This window comes from Pleurodeles waltl, chromosome 10 (genome assembly GCF_031143425.1).
Source record: "Pleurodeles waltl isolate 20211129_DDA chromosome 10, aPleWal1.hap1.20221129, whole genome shotgun sequence".
NCBI classification, from domain to species: Eukaryota; Metazoa; Chordata; class Amphibia; order Caudata; family Salamandridae; genus Pleurodeles; species Pleurodeles waltl.
This window is the reverse complement of record NC_090449.1, coordinates 995,763,285-995,779,811: the sequence shown is the minus strand read 5'-3', so window position 1 is coordinate 995,779,811 and position 16,527 is coordinate 995,763,285.

Sequence of the window (16,527 nt, the reverse complement as noted above, 5' to 3'; positions counted from 1 at the left end):
TATCTTTTCTGACACTTCTTGTCACTGTCAAAAATGTCTACATGACATTTTCCATCTAATGTTTACATTCATGTCACGTTCAATACTCTGATTTAGTCAATATAATTCATAAGACTTTTCTCACAGAACTCACATGAAATACAATATTTGTATCCGTGGACACCCAATGAATGAACCACAGCATGACCAAATCCCACATTCTTCTGTTTAATTGGCTGTAGCTGTGGGGATTAAAACCATTTTAGCAAATCGGAAAAGGCCATGTAGATATGTGCCTTTGGGAGATGGTTTGGTGGAAGCTAGATGCACATCCTTTGTAATCTAAAACACTATAGACCTCATTTACGAGGTCTGAGGCACAGGGTGCCACTAGTAAAGGTCAGAAATGCTGCATATCTACAAGATACAGCGCATTTCTGTTTTCTCCACCTGCGCTGGTGCACAAATTCCTGCCATGAGCCAACGCGGGCACCCATGTACCATGGTGCAAAGATGCCTGCGCTGAGGAGATGATTGTTTTTGTGCAGAAATGGACACTTTCCTGTACCAAAACAATCACAAGAGGTGTTTTCCTCTTTCTATGTGTGCTGCGGAATAGAAAAAACAGGGAGAAATTAAGATATTTCCCCCTGTTGCATCACTCCTACACCACCCCTAGGTGGTGTTGGAGTCTAATGCATTCCCAGACTTGTAAATCTGGGAATGTATCAGGTTCCTTTAGGTTCCATTGGTGTTGCGTGGGAACACCCACAAAACACCCATGGAATGCCCTTTTCACGCAAAGCTGTGCATGAAAGGGTGCCATATTTACAAGGCCATGAAAATCACGCAAGGTGGCTTCGTGTGGCATTGGAAACATGGGCTGTCTCACTGCACCACGGGAGCGTAAAACAAATAACACTCCTGTGGGGCAGTATGTCGCTAAATGAGGCCCTCTATTCTGCAGAGCCGGACCACATACTCTACTAAAAGATCACAAATTAATGTTGTTACATTGCTTCACACGCATTTAGCAGCATACGTTATTGGCAGCAGTGAGTTAGGGGGTAGCACTTTAGTTCAATTGTGGTACTATGGCACTTATGGTTTTTACTACTAACAGTCATGAAATGAACACCATTAAGCAAATATTACCACAGCACACAATGCATATATAGTTGTTCAATACAGATGCAAATTAACACAACCAGGTCTTCTCCCCAGTTCAAAGAGAAATCATTGCATAAAGGATGTAGCTAGGTAGTAATTTGTGTATCAATGTTGTTAGATATGGGGTCTCTAGTTGTCAGTCGGTTTGCACCCTTCCTAAGTAGGGACCCTCACTCCAGGAAGGATAAGGGATAACCCCTGCTCACCCCCCTGGTGGCTTGGCATGAGCAGTCAGGCTTATCTCAGAAGTAATGTGTAAAGCATTGGCACATAACACACAGTAGTACAGTGAAAACACTACAAAAGAACACCACACCAGTTTTAGAAAAATAGCCAATATTTGTCCATGTAAAACAAGACCAAAATGAGAAAAATCCACCAGACAGTAATAAAAATAGGAATTTTGAAAGAATTAACTTAAAAAGACAGTTCCTTGAAGTAGATAGCTCCATCTGAGGGTATCACAGCATTGTGAACAACAAATCCAACATTTCAGGCCAGCCGCAGCATCGCGGGCTAGCTACAGTGTCAGGAAGACCCACAAACAGTAGCTTGGAAATGTAGGGCGTTGTGGTCCTCATGATGAGATCCAGAGCGCAGTGTCACTGGCCTCGCAGGTGTCGGTTCCGGATGTCAGGATGGGGGCCGTCAGGCCCTTGAAGTCACACGCATTCCAGATAGAACTCTGGGCTAATGAAGAAGGCAGGACTGCTGGCATGTATGGCGTTGGGTCTGCGATGCGAAGCGGTACGATGCGACATGCAGTGCCCACAGGTCACGGTGCAGGAAGTGGCACTCTGATGGCGTCCTGCAGTGTCAGTGAGGACAGTGCTGAGGGGTGACTTGGGGGGTGCAACATGCGGTGTCTCCAGGTCATAGTGCAGGCAGTGGCATCATTGTTGCTGAAACACTGACATCAGTAGACCAAAGATAGTGATGCAGCAAGGGGGGCTTCGTTGGGCACCCACAGGCCGCGACACAGACAGGGACGTCTGTTGAACACTGGAGTCAACGGCATTGGTATCGGTGGACCGGGGCTGTGGTGCACTATGGGATACTGCTTCGTGTACCTCATGAGTGGTGTCCCCAGGCCACGGTGCAGGCAGCGGCGTGAGCGTCAGTGTGGAGCATCCTTGGGTCACAGGCCAGGGTGTCGTTGTTGGCATTGTGGTGGTTTTGCTTTTGTTGCATCACAACACACAATTCCCAGTGCTGTAGGCAGATGAAGCTGAAGGACGTGATATCCCTGAGACTTGCAACAAGAGGCAAGCTTTACTCCAAGCCCTTGGAGAAAATTTACAAGTAGGATGCACCACAAAGTCCAGCCTTTGCCCTCTTTAAGGCAGAAGCAGCAACTGCAGGTCAATCCAGCAAAGTACACACAGCAAATGGGCAGTACTCCTCCTCCTGCTCTACAGCTCTTTTTCTTGGCAGAGGTTCCTCTTGATCCAGAAGTGTTCTAAAAGTCTAGGGATTTGGGTTCTGCCTTTGAAGTAGGCAAACTTCAAACAAAGGTCTCTGGTGTTGACAAGAACCTGCCTTGCCCAGGCCTGGCCCAAGGCACACACCAAGGGGTCAGAGACTACAATGTGTGAGGGCAGGTACAACCCTTTCAGATGCTAGTGACCACTCCTCCCTCCACTCTAGCCCAGATGGCCCATCAGGATATGCAGGCTACACCCCAGCTCCCTTTGTGTCACTGTCTAGAGGGAATTCACAACAGCCCAACTGTCAGTCTGACCCAGACGTGGAATGCACAAGCAGGCAGAGGCACAGATTGGTTTAAGCAAGAAAATCCACACTTTCTAAAAGTGGTATTTTCAAACAGACAATTGAAAAACCAACTTTACAAAAATATGTATTTTAGATTGTAAGTTCAGAGACTCCAAAATCCATTGCTCTTCTGCTCCCAAAGGGAAACAGAACTGGAAGAATATTTAAAGGCAGCCCCCATGTTAATCTATGAGAGAGATAGGCCTTGCAACAGTGAAAATGGAATTTGGCAGTATTTCACTGTTAGGACATGTGAAACACATCAATACATGTCCCACCTTTAACATTCACTACATCATGCCCTTGGGGCTACCTACTGCCTAACTTAGGGGTGCCTTACATGTTAAAAAAGGGAAAGCTTAGGCCTGGCAAGTGGGTACACTTGCCAGGTCAAATTGGCAGTGCACAACTGCACACGCAGGCACTGGAGTGACAGGCCTGAGACGTTAACAGGGCTACTCATGTGGGTGGCACAATCAGTACTGCAGGCCCACTAGTAGCATTTGATTTACAGGCCATGGGCACCCATAGTGCATTTTACTAGGGACTTATGAGTAGATCAAATATGCCAATCATGCACATACCAATAATCAATACAATTTATATAGGGAACACTTGTACTATAGCACTGATCAGCAGTAGTAAAGTGCACAGAGACAATAAACCAGCAAAATAAATCAGAAAAAATAGGAGGAGTAAGGCAAAAGTTTGGGGATAACTCTGCCAAAAGTGCCATTTCCATCATATGTATTTATTATTTGTATGTCTCCATATTGTATCTTAACCAAGTATACGTAGACCAGTGTAAAAGTGCTTGTGCAATCCTTCTATTACTTTCGATGTTCTCCAGACTTCTTGCAGAAATAATCTATTTTGGGCATTCATTCCCTGTCTTTTCTTTTTTACAAATCTCAATACAGTGAATTGAATGAACAAGCATCTAAAACAATAAGATCAGTAATTTCTTGGAAGCAAATGATTTGCCATTGATTTATATTTAGTAGCTGAAAGCCAGACATTCCTTGCCCTGACTGATTCACAGTAGAACATTCTGAACATTACTTTTGTCACATTTTTAGCAATATTTTTATTCAGAATATAATTTCCTTTAATCTCTTTCATGAAGGAATATATCTGTCAAAGTCTTATCCCAAGAGTGTTCCTCTGGTTCACTTCAGTATGGGGGTACCAGGCGTTTATGGGTTTTCTATGGGTTAAGTGTATTCACAGGTGATAAACTAGGTCCTGTGCGTTTTAAACATTTGGAAAGCAACTGCAGGCATAAGGCCAATGTGAGAAAGTGCACGGTCAACCTCATTTTGTTTGGACTGATGTTACTGGTTCCTTGACTCTCTTCACTGGGCCATTACTAACCAGACCCCATTGCACATGCTCTGTCCCCTAAATTATGGTAAAATATACAATTTTCTAAGTGGCATACTAAAATTTCCTATAAGACCATAATATATGGTGTAGAAATACACCCATAACACAGAAAGGTGAAGGTAATATGGGGACTGTAGCATTTACCATGACATCCACTGTGTGGAGTTTTTCTTAGGAATAAAAATATTCTGATTTCTTGCTGGGTCGCAGACAGTTCCTTCCCCTCAATGCTTCTCTTGGATAGAGAAGTCCTGAGTGATGAAGGACCTGTAAAAGACGGAATCAGAAACTGGGGACTGGAGGAGGAGGAACAAGGAACAATCCTAGTCTACCCCCTTCCAAAACCCATCTCATGGTTCATTTCTTCTGTTAGTAGGATGGTGGGAAGGAATTGGGAGGATCTTCATCTATCAGAAATGAGTGTCCGGGCTGGGGTACAAGTATTTAACAAGTAAGTATAAACCCTTTTTCATATATATATATATATATATATGGGTTTATTTTTATTTGAAAAATACTTACATTACCTGATAAAGGCTTTCGCTTTAAAGACAATGTTGTTGCAAAAGCCTTTTGTTATAAAGTCATCTTTTGTGGAAAGGCATCCTTTGAAAATAAATATATATAGGGGGTCATTACAACCCTGGCGGACGGTGTTAAAGCGGCGGTAAGACCGCCAACAGGCCGGCGGTAAACATTTTGGAATTACGACCGTGGCAGAAAGCGCCAACAAAGACAGCCACTTTAACACTCCGACCGCCACGGCGGTACAAACAAACAGCGCGGCGGTCACCGCCAACAGACAGGCGGAGGACAATGTACCGCCCACACTATTATGACAGGCCAATCCGCCACCTTTTCCGGGCAGGATTCACCGTGGAAAAAAACACGGCGGAAACAGAATTTTTGAAGGGAAAACGCTCACCTCTACACACTCCAAGAGGAAGGAGGACACCATGGAGCCGGAACTCCATATTCTTCCTGTGATAGTCTTCCTGCTCCTGTACCAGGAGAACCAACGCCGGCGGCGAAGACCACGGTGAGTACTGCACCTACGACACAGGGGAGGTGGGAGGCAAAAAACAGGGACACACACACGCAACACCCCCACCCCCACCCTCACCCACTACAACACACACACCAATGCATATCTAAACATTACAGTTACACCCCCGAACCCCCCGGAAGAATGCAAAGACAAAAGGAAATTAGTGTAACCATTGTAATATATCAAAATTCAGTATGGAAATATTTACATATATACACTATTAACAAAATATAAACCAAGATTAGTAGTCCAGGTATTGCACCATTCATAGTCCGTGGACCACTGGGCCCAAAATGCATGGGCGAGGCCCACACACGATACCAGATCTAAACAGAGAGAACACTGCAGGGGCATCAGATAGAAATACAACAGGCACCTCAGGGGGAAGGGAAGGGGGGGCACCTCAGCCGGATGAGTGCACGACGCCAGATCCACGAGGGGGCTCCATGCCCATTGATGTATCCTGGGAGTGCAAAGCCACAGTCTCTCAAGTCTCTCCAGTGGGTGGTTTGCCCACTGCATTATCCTGGGAGTGCAAAGCCAGAGTCTCTCAAGTCTCTCCAGTGGGTGGTTTGCCCACTGCTGCATCCTGGGGAGTGCAAAGCCACAGTCTCTCAAGTCTCTCCAATGGGTGGTTTGCCCACTGCTGCATCCTGGGGAGTGCAAAGCCACAGTCTCTCAAGTCTCTCCAGTGGGTGGTTTGCCCACTGCATTATCCTGGGGAGTACAAAGCCACAGTCTCTCAAGTCTCTCCATTGGGTGGTTTGCCCACTGCTGCATCCTGGGGAGTGCAAAGCCACAGTCTCTCAAGTGGAGAACAGTCTCCACTGATTCTGGGGGGGGACTGTTGCCCAGAGTGCTTCATCCTGCCAAGGACAGACGGAGTGGATGTGATACTCCACTGGTTCTGGAGGGGGCTTTGTGCCCAGAGTGCTTCATCCTGCCAAGGACAGACGGAGTGGATGTGATACTCCACTGGTTCTGGAGGGGGACTGGTGCCCAGAGTGCATCACTCACCCCGTGACAGTTCCTGTTGCGTCAGTGCCCCTCATGGGCTAGCGGTGCTTGACTTGGCGGTCCTTGCCCTGTTCAGCGGTGCTTGCCCTGTTCAACGGTGTTTGACGTGGCGGTCCTTGCCCTGTTCAGCGGTGCTTGCCCTGTTCAGCGGTGCTTGCCCTGTTCAGCGGTGCTTGACTTGGCAGTCCTTGCCCTGTTCAGTGGTGCTTGACTTGGCGGTCCTTGCCCTGTTCAGCGGGCCTTGCCCTGTTCAGCGGTGCTTGACTTGGCGGTCCTTCATTTCCCAGCTGGGCTGGGGCTGGCGGTCCTTCATTGGGCAGCTGTGCTGTGGCTGGCGGGGCCCTCCTGGTCAGCTGGGCTGCGGCTGGCGGGGCCCTCCTGGGCAGCTGGGCTGTGGCTGGTGGGGCCCTCCTGGGCAGCTGGGCAGTGGCTGGCGGGGCCCTCCTGGGCAGCGACGATGGGGCTGGCGGTGGCCTCCTGGCCAGCTGGGATGGGGCTGGTGGTGGCCTCCTGGGCAGCGACGATGGGGCTGGCGGGGCCCTCCTGGCCAGCGGGGATGATGGCGGTCTTCTCCGCAGTGCTGCTCCTCCCAGACTTGCTGGGTTTCTTCAGCCCCTCCCCCACCTTGGGAGGAGTCACAGCTGAGTCCACACTCCCCCCGGGACCCCTGGGTGCGGCTTGGGTGGCTGGAGTCTTCCCCTCTCCCACCAGGCACTGGCCAACTTCTGTTGATTCACAGGGGGGAGACTGGCTGTGCTGTGGCTACGTGCCACACTGGCTGTCCTGGTGGCCGGTGCACTCCACATACCTGTGACAACAGGCACCACTGGTCCAGTAGATTTTGTGGCTGAGGTGCTAGTTCGGGACCTATGAGTTGGAGGGGGGGTGGGAAATAGGTTAAGGGTGGACAGGAAAAGTTGTTTGGAGACACTGGAACGGGTAGCTGGAGGGGGTTTGAGAGTGGAGGAAGAGGTGGTGGTTGTAGGAGGTGTAAGTTTTGTGGTTTTGGGTGCAGGTGCATGCGTTGGAGGCTGTTGTGAGGTGGATGTATGTTGGGTGGGTGTGTGCCTGCGTTTGTGTATCTTTGGAGGGGGCGTCACAGACACACTGGGAGAGGACACAGGGGACGTGTGAATGGTAGTTGGGGTGGTGACTGCACGTTAGCAGGGTGTGCTGGTGGGTGTGCTAGTGCGGGACGTAGTGGCTGTAGAGGTAGTGCATGCAGGTGTGAGTGTAGACGAGACTGGGAGGGAGGAGGGAGACGACGAGGAGGGGGACAGAGTGGAGGCAGTGGATGTTGGTGTGTCTGTATGTGTGTGATGCTTGCGTGAGTGCCTGTGGGATGTGTGGTGCTTATGTTTGCCTGAGCTTCCCTTGTGAGGTGTGTGCTGGCTGGTTTGATGGTGTGCCTGGGATAGGCAGAGGTACAGGGGATTGGGTCTGGGTGGAGGTAGTTGGATGGGGGAGGCTAGACACAGGGTCAATGGCTGCCATCAGTGCTGAGGCCAGAGTTTGAAAGGTTCTGTGAAGGGTCGCCTGACCAGAATGAATGCCCTCCAGGAATGCATTGGTTTGTTGCAACTCCCTTTCTACCCCCTGGATGGCATTCAAAGTGGTAGACTGCCCAACAGTGAGTGACCTGAGGAGGTCAATGGCCTCCTCACTGAGGGCAGCAGAGGTGACAGGGGCAGGGGCTGAGGTGCCTGGGGCGAAGGTGATGCCCACCCTCCTGGGTGAGAGGGCACGGGGCGAAGGCTGAGGGGCTGCTGGTAGGGCGGTGCTGGTAGGGGGGGTGGCGGCTGTAGCTGTAGAAGTGGGGGGCACAGATGTTACCGCCACCACAAGGGAGCTCCCATCAGAGGACGAGTCCGTGTCGCTGGTTTCAGCTCCTGTCACCGCCGTGGTGCTCCCCTCGCCTTCCTTCTCACTGGTGTATTCAGAGTCCGTAGTGTGGCCCTCCATGGCCATGTGAGATGCAGCTCCCTCGTGCTCCGGTGCCTCTGCTGCTCCCCCTGATGATGCTAATGCACACAAGAACAGGGAGACCGCAAAAAAGGGGGGGGGGAACAGAAGAAAGACATGTTGAGTGCATGGCTTACCGCTACCGTTGGTGGATAAGACAGACACAGAAGCCCCCTGCGCTCCATCGCGCTGTTGGGCTCTACAGTGCAATTCCTGGGAAATGGCCTACAAGGCTATGAACGACATATGCACACATAGATGACACAGGTGCATGAATAGCTGTAGTTGGCACTCTACAGAGGTGGGGTGGGGGGCCAGAGGGCCATGCCTTACGAAGGGGCCTAGCCTACGGAACTCGCCCTGGCCTAGGGAAACCCACAGCCCTCCTCCCCTACCCAGACCCCTCCACTGCACGCAAAGTCAGATGAATGAGAGTGTACTCACTCCCTTGTGTCTGCTGTGATGCCCTCAAGCGCCCATCCAACTCCGGGTAGGCCACCGCCAGGATCCGGAACATCAGGGGGGTCATCGTTCGACGGGCACCCCTCCAACGTTGGGAGGCCATCCCCAGCTGAGCCTCCACCGTCTTCTTGCTCCAGCGGCGAATGTCCTCCCATCTTTTCCGGCAGTGGGTGCTCCGTCTGTGGTGGACCCCCAGGGTCCAGACGTCCTTGGCAATGGCATGCCAAATATCCTTCTTCTGGTGGGCGCTGACCTACATGAAATGTACAGGGGAAGAAGAGAAGTCATTACCAACTGCGCCGTCAAAGTGAGTGGCCCCCATCCCTACCCTTGCCGTGTGGCACATGCACCCACCATCTTTCATTCACTCAGTACTCTGCCCCCTTCCTTCTTACAACCAGCCCTCTCCACATAGGCATAGCCCATACAACACGCTCCCTGTGTACTTACCTGTTGGTCTGGAGGACCGTAGAGTAGCGTGTACTGGGGGAGGACCCCATTGACGAGCTTCTCCAACTCCTCCGATGTGAAGGCAGGAGCCCTTTCCCCAGACACACGAGCCATTGTCTCTTCCAGACCGAGGTCACAGCAGCACTTGCAGTATAGGTCCTCTCCTGTCGAAGATCAGGTATCGAGTGATTCAACAGATAGAAAATGGCGGTCACGTCCGCGGCGGTGCGTACCATCAGCGCCGGCGTACATCGTCATTGGCTCCTGGGACCCATAGGGTCCAATGTTAACCAATGCAGCATTGCGCCGTGGTCTTCGACCGCCTACGGCGACGGTGTACAACACCAGCGCAGTTATCTCACATCCCATTGTCCCACTTTACAGGTCAGGCAGCCGCCATTTCAGGGGCCCACATGGCCTAATTAACAACTGCGTCACACATACCTAGGCCTACTATCAACACACATACAGGCCACATTTTGTGATTGAATGGTGTTATGTGTAGACTGTGGGTAAATACCTCTGAGTTGTTTGACTCTGTGCTCGCTGTTGTCCTTCATAGGCACCGTCCGCTGGGACATGTGAGGAGATGGCAGAATCCTCCGGTGTACCGACCGTTGGTGGACCTGTCGACAATGGAGGAGCGACATTTGATCATCACCTACAGGTTTGACCGTGCCACAATGCAGGAACTGTGTACCCAGTTGGAGCCAGACCTGATGTCGGCAATCCGCCATCCCACAGGAATCCCCCCTCAAGTGCAGGTGCTGTCAGTGCTCCATTTCCGTGCAAGTGGGTCTTTTCAAACAACAGTGGCCATAGCATCAGGGATGTCCCAGCCCATGTTTTCCAACGTGTTGTCCAGAGTGTTGTCTGCCCTGCTGAAACACATGCGGTGCTACATCGTTTTCCCTCAGGTGGAGGATTTGCCTACAGTGAAAGGTGATTTCTATGCCCTGGGACATATCCCCAACATCATAGGTGCCATTGATGGGACACATGTGGCCTTGGTACCCCCCCACAGGAGTGAACAGGTGTACAGGAACTGGATAGTTATCATTCCATGAAGGTACAGATGGTATGTTTGGCCGACCAGTACATCTCCCATGTGAATGCCATGTTCCCTGGCTCAGTGCATGACGCCTACATCATGCGGAATAGCAGCATCCCTTATGTGATGGGTCAACTCCAGAGGCACCGTGTGTGGCTATTAGGTGACTCTGGTTACCCCAACCTGTCATGGCTACTGACCCCGGTGAGGAATCCCAGGACAAGGGCAGAGGAACGCTACAATGATGCCCATGGGCGAACTAGGAGGGTGATCGAGCGGACCTTCGGCCTCCTGAAGGCCAGGTTCAGGTGCCTCCATATGACAGGTGGATCCCTATTCTACTCACCAAAGAAGGTGTCCAAGATCATCGTGGCTGCTGTATGCTTCATAACTTGGCTTTGCGACGACAGGTGCCTTTTCTGCAGGAGGATGGTCCAGATGGCGGTGTTGTGGCAGCTGTGGAGCCTGTAGACAGTGATGAGGAGGAAGCAGAGGAAGAAGACATGCAGAACCTGGATTCAGTCATCCAGCAATATTTCCAGTGAAATCCTGCCTACTACATGTACTTTTACACTTCTACCTCTATCCTGTCTGTCGATTTCACCCAGTGTATGGTCACTGAGTTGTCACTTTCCCTTACAGTTTCACAGGTGTGGGTCCCAACATGTGTCATCTGCTTAGATTCCTCATGGACTAGAGCTGTGTGACATAGGTATGTTGACATTACCATTTCCTGAACATTTTGTCACTGAAATTGCAAATACACTATTTCGAAATCACAGACAGACTCCTGATCTTTTGGTGCTTTAGGTGTGTTTATTTAAATACAAAATATTGGAGGGTGAAGTTAAATGGTGAGGGGTGATGGTGGAGGAATGTCCATGGCAGAGTCCAGTCTATTAGTCTCACAGGTGCATTGCCCATACGGGCATAGGAAGTGGAGCTGGGGCAGTTTCAATATGGACAGGGTGACAAAGTGGGACAGTGGGATGACAATCAGGGTGGTCTCATTTCTTGGCTGGGGTCTTGGCATCGTGCTCTGTCTTGTTCCTGGATCTCAGGGACCGTTTGTGGGGTGGTTCTCCGTCTGCAGGGGGTGGGGTGCTGGTGTGGTGGTCCTGTGGCGGGGCGTCCTGTCCACTAGCACCGGGGGAGGTGGTGGGCAGTTCATCGTCCATGCTAGTGTCAGGGGCCCCTTGTAGTGCCACAGTGTCCCTCCTGGTGTTGAGTACTTCCTTCAGCACCCCTACGATGGTGCCTAGGGCAGAGCTGGTGGTTCTGAGTTCCTCCCTGAACCCAAATACTGTTCCTCCTGCATGCGCTGGGTCTCCTGAAACTTGGCCAGTACCGTTGCCATTGTCTCCTGGGAGTGGTGGTAGGCTCCCATGATGGAGGGGAGGGCCTCTTGGAGAGTGGGTTCCCTTGGCCTGTCCGCCCCCTGTCTTACAGCAGCCCTCCCAGTTCCCCTGTGTTCCTGGGCCTCCGTCCCCTGGACCGTGTGCCCACTGCCACTGCCCCCAGATCCCTGTTGTTGTTGGGGTGGTGGGTTATCCTGGGTTTCCTGTAGTGGTGGACACACAGCTGATTGACTTGTCCTGGGGACGGAGGTATGGGCCCGCTGGGTGGGTGCTGTGCTGGTGTTTCCAGAGGGGGGAAAGTTTGTGGTGGCCTGTGCCTGTGTGAGGGGAACCGACTGTCCCAAGGCCCACGATGGTCTGGGCTGGTCATCTAGATCCAGGTGGACAGAGGTGCTGTCATCACTGTGGGCCTCTTCTGTGGGTGGAGTGGAGATGTCTGGACCCTCCTGTTTGGTGACGTTGGGTAGTGGTCCTGCAGGGGTGGAAAGGCATGATTATTGCATCTGTGTGTGGCATGGTGTGCAATGGGTGGGTGAGCGTGTACCACAGTGCTGGCATTCCTGTGTGGGGGCTTGTGTGATGATGGTTTAGGGGGTGTATGGGTATGTGCAGTGGCCATGCTTTAGTGATGGGTGTCCATGCGTTGGTGTTGCAAGCAGGGCTTGGTGTTGGGATGGGTGGTTTGTGATATTGGTACATTTGTGAGGAGTTGGAGTGATAGGGGTGGGGGCGAGGGTGGGGGTATGTGATAGCATGCAGGTAGGGTGGGGGATATGGTAGTTAAAGGTTTGACTTACCAGAGTCCATTCCTCCACCAACTCCTGCGAGGCCCTCTGGATGCAGAATCGCCAAGACCTGCTCCTCCCATGTTGTTAGTTGTGGGTGAGGAGGTGGGGGTCCGCCACCAGTCCGCTGAACAGCCTGGTGGTGTCTTGAGACCACGGAACGCACCTTCCCCCGTAGGTCGTTCCACCTCTTCCTGATGTCCTCCCGATTTCTTGGGTGTTGTCCCACTGCGTTGACCCTGTCGACTATTCTTCGCCATAGCTCCATCTTCCTTGCAATGGAGGTGTGCTGCACCTGTGCTCCAAATAGCTGTGGCTCTACCCGGACGATTTCCTCCACCATGACCCTGAGCTCCTCCTCCGAGAACCTGGGGTGTCTTTGCCGTGCCATGGGGTGGTGTGGGTGATGTGTGGGGTGGTGTGTGTGGTGATAAGTGTAGTGATATGTAGTGGTGTGTGGTGTTTTGTGCGTGGAAGTTGTGTGGGTGATGGTGTTGTGTGCCTGTGGATGCTAGTTTGTGGATGGTGGTGTCTCTCTCTGGCCTTCTCTTTGTAATAGTGATCGTAGGGGTTTGTGGGTGATGTGGGTGTGTGTTTTATATTTTATTGGGTGTGTGGGAGTGGTGTGTGTATGTGTATCAGGTGTGTGTATTTCGAATTGTCCAATGTGGCTGTGTTTTGTAGATGTGTGTGTATTTTGAGCGCTGCAGTGTGTACCGCCAATGGAATACCGTGGTTGAAAGACCGCCGCGTGGAGTCGTGTGTCGTGATAGTGTGGGCGTATTTCTGTTGGCGTGACGGTGGAGGATTTTTTTCCGCCAGTTTATCACTGACCTTTGGTGTGGCGGAATTGTGTGGGTGTCTGAATTTTGTCGGATTCCGAGATGTGGGTCATAATAGCTGTGGCGGAATTCCGCGGCCGCAGCGGTGTGTTGGCGGTCTTCTGCACGGCGGTAAATGGCTTTTACCGCCAATGTTGTAATGACCGCCATAGTTCTGTGCTGTTGTGTCAGGGGATTTCAATGCCAAAATAGGGTGGCATAGTACTGTGGCGAATCTTTTGAGCAGGATTATGAGATATATATAGCTGAGGGAATACAGGACCCAAGGGGTAGGGACCTGATCAAGGGCCTACGGAATTTAGGTCTCCTGAATGTATGCGACCTGGAAACGGTAGGTACACATCGGGCCCCAACTTTTGTAGGCAGAGGGGCTGGTACGATAATTGACTACAACTTTGTGTCCCCATCTTTAAAAAATGTGGTTATGCATGGTGAGGTGGTAGAGCAGTATTTTAGTGACCATAATCCCCTCACGATTTCAGTTAGCTTCCCTGAGAGCTTATGCAAACCGATGTGGGGAGGGCCAGTCTCAGTGAGAACTAAAGATCAGGACACAAGACTTGGTTGCAGACAGGTAAATATCCAGCAAATAGTAGAGAGGATGGTGGGTAACAGTCTAAATCTGATTAAAGGAACTCTCTTGGCTTAATCCCCCAATCAGGGGAACTCATGAATGCCATGCTCAGAGTAAATGTATTGTTTAAAGAATGTATGACTGTAGCTGCCCAGCACCCTCACAAGTACCAGGGCGGATGGTTCAGCAAGCCCTGTTATGAGGCAAAGAAATCTCTGAGGAGGGCACTAAATGAACACTCAAGAGATAAGGCCCATGTAAGAGATGCAAGGGGTCATTATAAAATCGTTATGAGAGCTAGGAAGCAACAGCTTAAGGAGCAGGCCTGGAAGGATTTGGAGCGTACATCATATTACAGGATCCCAGGCCTGTTCTGGAAGATTGTTAATAGGGGTTCCATTGAGACAGAAACATCTGAAGGTTTGGGCTGTAATATCGCCCCTGAGGTTTGGGTGAGCCATTTCTGTAGGATTTTTTCGGGTGGCCCTCTAGGGGAGAAAATGGGTAAACAATTTGGCCACCCTCCAAATGTAGCTATTAGGTTTACCCTTGTAGATGTGAGGGAGGCGCTGCAAGGCAGTGCTAGCCATAAAGCCCCGGGCCCCAATACTATCCTAATGAATCTATATAAACAGTTGTGGGCTCCTATTTTGCTCAATGTTCTCAACGCAGCAGTTGGTGTAGGAATTCCTACTACTTGGAGATCGGCATGTATTATACCCGTCTACAAAAAGGGTAATCGAAATGACCCAAAGTCGTATCGCCCGATCTAAATTCTTGATTCCTCAGCAATAATTTTGGGTCGGATTATCTTAAGGCATATTGAGGACTGGATGTCTGAAAATGCAATTTTGAGCAGGGTGCAATATGATTTTAGGGAAGGGCTTGGTACCCAAGAGCACTGCTTAAATCTGCTCATGCTGATTGGCAAATACACCAAGCTAAGAGGGGCACTTTGTATGTTGCTTTTATGGATCTCAGCTGCACCTTTGATAAGGTAAATCAGAGTAAGCTGTGGGAAAGGCTATCCCGGTTGGGCATGAATTCCCAAATCGCGGAGCTGCTTCGCTATCTCCACCTAGGAATAATGCAAATGTGAGGGTTGGGCCTAATGGGGAGTGTACTGACTCGTTTGAGCATAATAGGGGTGTACGTCAGGGTCGTGTTTTGGCTCCTACCCTTTTCCTTTTATATACAAATGGGCTGTACAACTTTTTAGTTGAAAGATGTAAAGATGCTCCTAAAATCAATGGGAAGAGTGTCCCTGTATTGACTTATGCTGATGATGCAGTTCTTAAGGCCCACACTATGAATGGACTCCGTAAGACGGTCAAAGCGCCTGAAACTTTTCTGTCAGCCCTAGATTTAGAGAAAAATTGCAGCAAATCACATTTTATGGTGTATGGCAAACCATTGAGTAGAGTGGGAGGGTTGAAGATAAATGATCAAATAATCAGCAAGGTACAGGAATTCCCCTATCGAGGGGTACATTTTGATAATATGGGCACCTGGAAATCCTATATCTCTAGGAGAGGGAGGCTCTTTGATGCCACAGTAGGTGTCACGTTTGAGTTTTCTGCAAGAGTGGGAAATAAACCTATCAAGCCCCTGCTTGAAGTATACAGATGTAAATGTCCTCCAGTTTTGCTGCATGGGGCACTGCTTTGGGGCTATACGGAAAATAGGGCCCACGTGACAGCGGAAAATCGTTTCTGTAAAATGTTGTTAGGAGTTGGCCAAAACACCTCTGGTTTCTGTTTGCATGCTGAATTGGGCTTGGACTTTATAGAAGATGCCATCAAGATTGCTCCTTTCTTGATGTGGATTTCTATCTGGACTAATGAGTTCACTTCCTTAAACAGAGAAATCATGCAGGATTGTATGCTATGTGATCATGCGAAGGATATCCCCTGGCTAGCATATGTAAGAAAAGTAGACATTGCACTAGGGAGTTTAGATATGTTTGATGCACCAGAGGGTTTAACTAGCTCTGGCAAACATTGGGCAAAGGAGAATTTCCATCAAATTTCAGGGGCCAAGAGGGACGAGGAGGATTTAAGAAAAAAATTAGTGAGGGATTTTATAATGTTAAAGATGGGGGTGGGCCCGGAGGCGTACCTCTTTGAGATAAGAAATGTTAGGGATAGGACCCTTATTTCGCGAATCAGTTTGGGGGTAATTAGAAGTAATTTGTGTTTTCCATTAGGCCAGTTTGATCGTAATTCTATAAAATTGTGCCCCTTGGCTGCTGTGTCCTTACAGACCCTGATTCATTTTACTTTGTTCTGTGATTTTTATGCACCCTTTAGGCGACGTTATTTACTCCCCTTGCTGGGGTCTATGGGTTTTGTGCAATATCACCCATCTTTTTTGTGGCTGCGTATGGTTTCTGATGTGCTGGTGTGGCGGGGGTAGGATCTTTTCTAAAGGGAGCTATAACCTGGTGGAGTAGTATTGATCATTTTTAAGTGCCTTTATAAATTCTTATTTTTATTGAATTATTAACTGACCAATGAAATTTCAAATGTCATTTTTAAATGTGTTATAATTACTTGCAGTCTTGAGGTGATAAATATGGTGGTTTAATGCAATTGTTTTTTAATTCTGTTTAAAAGTATTTATTGGGAAGAATAGCTGTCCCACTGTAACCTTGGTAGTGATCTTTTTCTA